The sequence below is a fragment of the Jatropha curcas genome, chromosome 1 (assembly GCF_041381405.1).
Source record: "Jatropha curcas cultivar XTBG-Jc1 chromosome 1, XTBG_Jcur_1.0, whole genome shotgun sequence".
In the NCBI taxonomy this organism is placed as follows: domain Eukaryota; kingdom Viridiplantae; phylum Streptophyta; class Magnoliopsida; order Malpighiales; family Euphorbiaceae; genus Jatropha; species Jatropha curcas.
The window spans coordinates 17,554,941-17,561,326 of NC_143151.1; the positions used below are offsets into that span (position 1 = coordinate 17,554,941).

The window sequence follows — 6,386 nt, forward strand, 5'->3', positions numbered from 1 at the left end:
GTTAATCGGGTGTATACAGATTGTCCATTGGTAATCTATGGCCATGTGTTTCTAGGAGATCTAATAGAGTTGCCTTTCCGGGAGTTTGATGTGATCTTGGGTATGGATTGGTTATCTAGACATGGAGTTATGATTGATTGTAGACTTAAGAGGATTACACTCCAGACTTCATCTGGTGAGGAGATTGTAGTTATGGGTGAGAGGTCGGATTACCTCTCTAATGTTATTTCTGCTTCTACTGCTAGAAGATTGATCCAGCATGGTTGTGAGGCCTACTTAGCCTGTGTACTTGCTCCAGAGTCAGAATCTCCTAGTGTACATGATATACCCACAGTATGTGATTTTCCGGATGTGTTTCCAGAGGAGTTGCCTAGTTTACCTCCTGAGAGAGAGGTTGAATTTGGTATTGAGGTTATGCCTGGTACTGCACCGATATCCATTGCTCCATATCGGATGGCGCCTGCTGAGTTGAAAGAGTTGAAGATACAGATTCAGGAATTGCTTGATAAGGGGTTTATTCGTCCTAGTGTATCTCCATGGGGTGCTCTAGTACTGTTTGTAAAGAAGAAGGATGGATCACTTAGATTGTGTATTGATTACAGACAACTTAACAAAGTTACTGTGAAGAATCGGTATCCATTGCCTCGGATAGATGATTTGTTTGATCAGTTGAGAGGAGCTAGTGTATTCTCGAAGATAGATCTGAGATCAGGTTATCATCAGCTAAGGGTGAAGGCATCAGATGTACCTAAGACTGCTTTCAGGACACGCTACGGTCACTATGAGTTCTTGGTAATGCCGTTTGGTTTGACTAACGCTCCTGCAGTGTTAATAGATTTGATGAACCGGATCTTTCATCCTTATTTAGATCAGTTTGTGGTTGTGTTCATTGATGACATCTTGGTATATTCTCGGACTAGAGAGGATCATGATCACCATTTGAGAATTGTACTTCAGATATTGAGAGAGAGACAGTTGTATGCTAAGCTGAGTAAGTGTGAATTCTGGTTGTCTGAGATTGCTTTCTTGGGTCACATTATTTCTGTTGAGGGTATTAGAGTTGATCCGAAGAAGATAGAGGCAGTGCTTGAATGGAAGCCACCTAAGAATATGACAGAGATTCGGAGTTTCTTAGGATTTGCTGGTTATTATAGAAGATTTGTCAAGGGATTTTCTCTCATTGCGGCTCCTTTAACTAGACTTCTTCAAAAAGATGTCAGATTCGAGTGGAATGATAAATGTCAGAATAGTTTTGCGAAGCTTAAGATGATGCTTACTGAGGCTCCAGTGTTGACACAGCCAGTTTCGGGTAAACCGTATGATGTGTATAGTGATGCTTCACATAATGGATTGGGTTGTGTGCTTATGCAGGAGGGCAAGGTAGTTGCGTATGCTTCTAGACAGCTTAAACCACACGAGAAGAACTACCCTATGCATGATTTGGAGTTAGCAGCTATAGTCTTCGCTTTGAAGATTTGGAGGCATTACTTGTATGGTGAGAAATGTCATCTGTATACGGATCATAAGAGTCTCAAGTATCTGCTTACTCAAAAGGAGCTTAATCTGAGACAGCGCAGATGGTTAGAGCTACTTAAGGACTATGACTTCACCATTGATTACCATCCGGGTAAAGCTAATGTGGTAGCAGATGCACTTAGTAGGAAGTCCTTGGTTGCTTTACGTGCTATGAATACGCGATTATCTGTAGCTAGTAATGGTGCACTCGTGGCAGAGCTTATGATTAGACCTAGTCTACTTCAGCAGATTCGAGATGCACAGAAGGATGATGAGACAATTGCCTTATGGAAAGACCTAGTCAGAGATGGAAGGAAAGAGAGATTTATGATTAAAGATGACGACTGCTTGTACTTTGGGGATCGGATTTGTGTGGCTAAAATTTCAGAGCTGAGGAAGAGTATCTTAAAGGAAGCTCATAGTAGTCCCTATGCTATGCATCCTGGCAGTAATAAGATGTATCAGCATTTGAAATCACAGTATTGGTGGCCAGCGATGAAGAGGGATATCACAGATTATGTGTCGAGGTGTTTGACGTGCCAGCAAGTGAAAGCAGAGCATCAGTTTCCTTCTGGTTTGTTACACCCTACTTCTATTCCAGAGTGGAAATGGGATAAGGTTACTATGGATTTTGTGACTGGATTGCCTTTAACTCCTAAAAAGAAAGATGCTGTATGGGTAATAGTTGACAGATTAACTAAGTCAGCACACTTTCTTCCTGTTAGGACCGACTTCACCATGGAGCAATATGTAGAGCTGTATATAGATGAGATAGTGAGATTACATGGGGTTCCTTCTTCCATCATTTCAGATAGAGATCCGAGATTTACTTCTAGATTTTGGAAGAAGCTACATGAGGCCTTGGGTACTAAGCTGAATTTCAGCACAGCTTTTCATCCTCAGACAGATGGTCAGTCAGAGCGGGTTATTCAGATTTTGGAGGATATGTTAAGAGCTTGTGCTATTGAGTTTGAGGGCAGTTGGGAGAAGTACATTCAACTTGTAGAATTTGCCTACAATAACAGTTATCAGTCGAGTATTCAGATGGCCCCTTTTGAAGCACTATATGGTAGGAGATGTAGGACTCCACTGTGTTGGTCAGAATTGAGTGAGGGCAAGATGGTAGGTCCAGATTTGATTCGGGATACAGAGAAAAATGTCAGAATTATCAGAGATAGATTAAAAGCAGCTTCAAATCGTCAGAAATCTTATGCGGATTTGAAGAGGAAGGATATAGAGTATGCAGTGGGAGATAAGGTTTTCCTTAAGGTATCTCCGTGGAAAAAGATATTGCGATTTGGAAGAAAGGGTAAGCTTAGTCCTAGGTTCATTGGTCCATATGAGATCATTGAGCGTGTGGGTCCATTAGCCTATAGACTAGCTTTACCACCAGACCTGGATAGGATACATAATGTTTTCCACGTATCTATGTTGAGGAGGTATCGGTCCGACCCATCACATGTAATATCAGTGGAATCTGTGACTATAGAGCCAGATTTAACTTATGAGGAAGAGCCAGTGAGGATACTTGCTAGGGAAATTAAGGAACTAAGGAATAAGAGAATTCCATTGGTAAAGGTTCTTTGGAGAAACCATAAGACCGAAGAAGCTACTTGGGAAAGTGAAGAGATTATGAGACAACAACATCCTCAGTTGTTTAATTCAGGTGAATTTCGAGGACGAAATTCTTTAAGGGGGGGAGAACTGTAACGCCCCATTTTTTTTCCTGTGTTTTAATAGTAGTTTACCGGTCTGTGAATAGTACCACCGGTCCGGAAGTTGGTATTATTTTTGGTCCGAAAAATTACTATTTATGTTTTATATTTTATTTAGCATTTTTGGAGCATGTATGCATGGTTTTTATGGGTAGAAAGTAAGTAAGGAATATTTTTGGAGAATTTAGATACTTAGTGAATAGTGAATTATGGTGTTATATTAAGTAAGGAAAATTGAGGAATTATTTTTATGGAATAAATTAGAGACTTTTGTGGAGATAAATAATATTTTGAAGGAATTTAATTGGAGAATATTTGGAGAGAAGACCAAAATACCCTCCAATTTGGAGAAAAGACCAAAATACCCCCTTAGTTGCTTTAATAAAGCAACTATCAATTATTGAGCACCAACTTTTGCCTTCTTCTTCTCCATACACGTTTCCTTCTTCTCCTTCTTCTCCTTCTTCTTCTTCTTCTTCAATTCCTACTTAGTAAACACCCATCCAACTTGATTTAAGGCATAAATCTTAGAGAGTGAAGCTAGAGAAGTAATCTTTGGTGACTAATTTCAAGGAATTTGGTGATTTTCCTACTTGGGTCAAGTAAGTGATTTTATGATAAGTGAATTATTTTTGGATTTAGAGTTGTCTTTTAGCATATACATGCTTAATCATGCTCCAATTACTTCTTTTCTTTGTTTTCTTTGTTTGATTTTGAGTTTCTTCCATGTAGAGGGTGGAGAGCCTTCTAATAAGGATAAAGGCAAGACCAAAGCTTGAGAAGCTTTGATTAAAGCTTGTTAAAGCTTGTTTTGAAGGTTAGTGTTCATAAACACACTTACCTTACTCAAATTTTGATTTTGTGCCTTTATGCTATTATGTGTATATTTTGAGATTTTGTATGAAATGATTGGTTTGTTGAATTTTGGTTGCCATTACATGCTCTTGGATGATGTTTGATGAGTATTTATGTTGTGGTAGACATTTCTACCTTGTATCTTTGTGGTTCATGTTCCTTTCATGGCTCAAGTAAACTGAATTTGGGAAAAACGAGATTTTGAGTGAGATTTAGGACCATTTTTCGGTCCTTTCTAGTTTCCATTTGTGTCTGAGTCCTTCATAAAAGTTGTAGGTCTATCTCTTAGCTTTCCAACCCATCCTCTTGTGTCCACTTTGGAGATATATAACTCAACTTATGGCTGAAACACCCAAACTGACTCTGTTTGTGTCGGGCCACATGCATCACTGACTTTAGTGCCCATTTTGACCACTATAATGACAAGATTAGGTTCTGAGTTCTTCATAAAAGTTGTTTCCCTGTGTCATGAGAATTCTCTCGTTCTGGATTGGTTTAATTTGAGTGTGGGGTTTAGTAGGAATTCAAGAAACAATGGACTTGGTTCTGCTGAATCAGGTCTGGTCTGTCAGTCTGTGTTCCTAGCTTTGTTTTGTTATCTTCCATATTGATCTGGGCTGTGATCCCTTCATAACATTTGTAGGATTTTGTCTTAGCTTTCTAACGACTCTAATTTCATTTAATTTGGAGACCCATAGCTCCGGTTATGTTTTAAAAACACAGCAAAGGTCCATGTTATTTTTATGCTGGAAATTTTCTATGTTAAGTCATTTTGTTTAAGTATGAGAATTTTTATGAATTACTTAAGTTTAAATTAAGTTTTTATTATGAGAAGACTAAAGAAAATGAATTTTATGAGAAATGTTTTTGGGCTCTAATATACTTGGTGTGAATTTGATGCATGATTTGATTTTATTATGTATGATGAGCATGCTCGGCATTTGATGCCATTATGATAAGAAGCTATGATCATATGCTAGGCATGTGGGTGTCTTATATTAGGGCGGACGCGCTCTATATGTTATGAAAAGGTTGGCGACTTAAGGCCATTATGAATAAGCTATGAAAACTTATCTGCTTCTTTTTCTCCTAAGTGTATGTGAGCCCTTATACAATATTTTTAAGGAAGTGAAATAAATGAGATCACATTATGTTAATTTACCACAACTTATTTATGATAGCAAATGAATTTTTAAAGCATGATGTGTTGGTGTGCATATGTACTGCATGTTCAAATTTAATCATTTATGTATATAAATGATTGTTTTTAAGTATATTGTCATCACAACATTGGTTTGTTGTGTTTTATGAGCACCACTGAGTTTTATACTCAGCGCGTTGATTTTATCACGCGCAGGTTGGAGATTGTGCTTGCTGCTTAAAGACCTGAAGAGTAGCATCAGAGTTGAAGAGATCTTTTGGTAGTTGATTAGTATTTTATGTAACTAAAAATTATGGCATGTATAAGTATTACATTTTTGGAGACTGTATTATTTCATTTATAACTTAAGCATGTTATTGTAAATTATTTTGGTGTATATATATTGGGAGATAAACTTGGACTTATTTAATGGTTAGAACATTAGAAGTTGATATATTTAAATGAATGTATTGAAGTGATGAATATTATAATGTTATTGAGGAACTATGGAGTTATGAAATTATAGAAGTGCTATTGTGTTGTTATTGGAGTTTGATGGGGTTTGGAGTTTGAATTTGGGAGTGCTTTGTATTCATATGTTTGGCAACTTCTATTTTTAGGGGAAACTCTTGCAGTTTTTCTGTAGGATTCTCCCAAATCATTTTCAAAACAGAATACTATTACTTGCTAAACTTGTGAATACTAAGTCACTTCTAATTCATAATATGATTGTTTGATTTATATGTAGGTTAGGACGGTGCCTCCGGCACCGAATGTGGCATCCACCGTCGGGTCTTTCGGGATCGGGCAGCGGGTGTTACACTTCTGTGATGGGAGAATGGTGAAGGTTCTTATCACTTCTTGCCCCCAGAATGGTGCTGACCATGGAATACTTCACAACATTGGTGTTGTACTTGTCCAATCGATTGAGGAATCAAAGAGAACAAGGCCACTTATATGACTCGAGGAAACGGACAATGTGGATGACATCGCTCGTCTGAAGGGATCGAAGAAACGATGGTCCGAGTGGAGACGAGGTATTAAAGAATTACCTCTCAACGATCATGTTTGACATTTTTTTAGGGTTGTTTTGGAAACCCCGGGGATTGAATTAACATTTTCCTCTCTCTCTTTTGTTTTCGAGGAATGACTCAAAGAGT

General features: G+C 38.0%; 1 long non-coding RNA gene across 1 annotated transcript; it reads left to right on the forward strand.

Moving 5' to 3' along the window:
- Positions 1–3,706: 3,706 nt before the first annotated feature.
- LOC149499072 (uncharacterized) lies at positions 3,707–5,657 on the forward strand. Its single transcript, XR_016318819.1, has 3 exons — positions 3,707–3,832; positions 3,963–4,047; positions 5,443–5,657. It is a non-coding gene; the product is annotated as an uncharacterized LOC149499072 (long non-coding RNA).
- Positions 5,658–6,386: the final 729 nt, after the last annotated feature.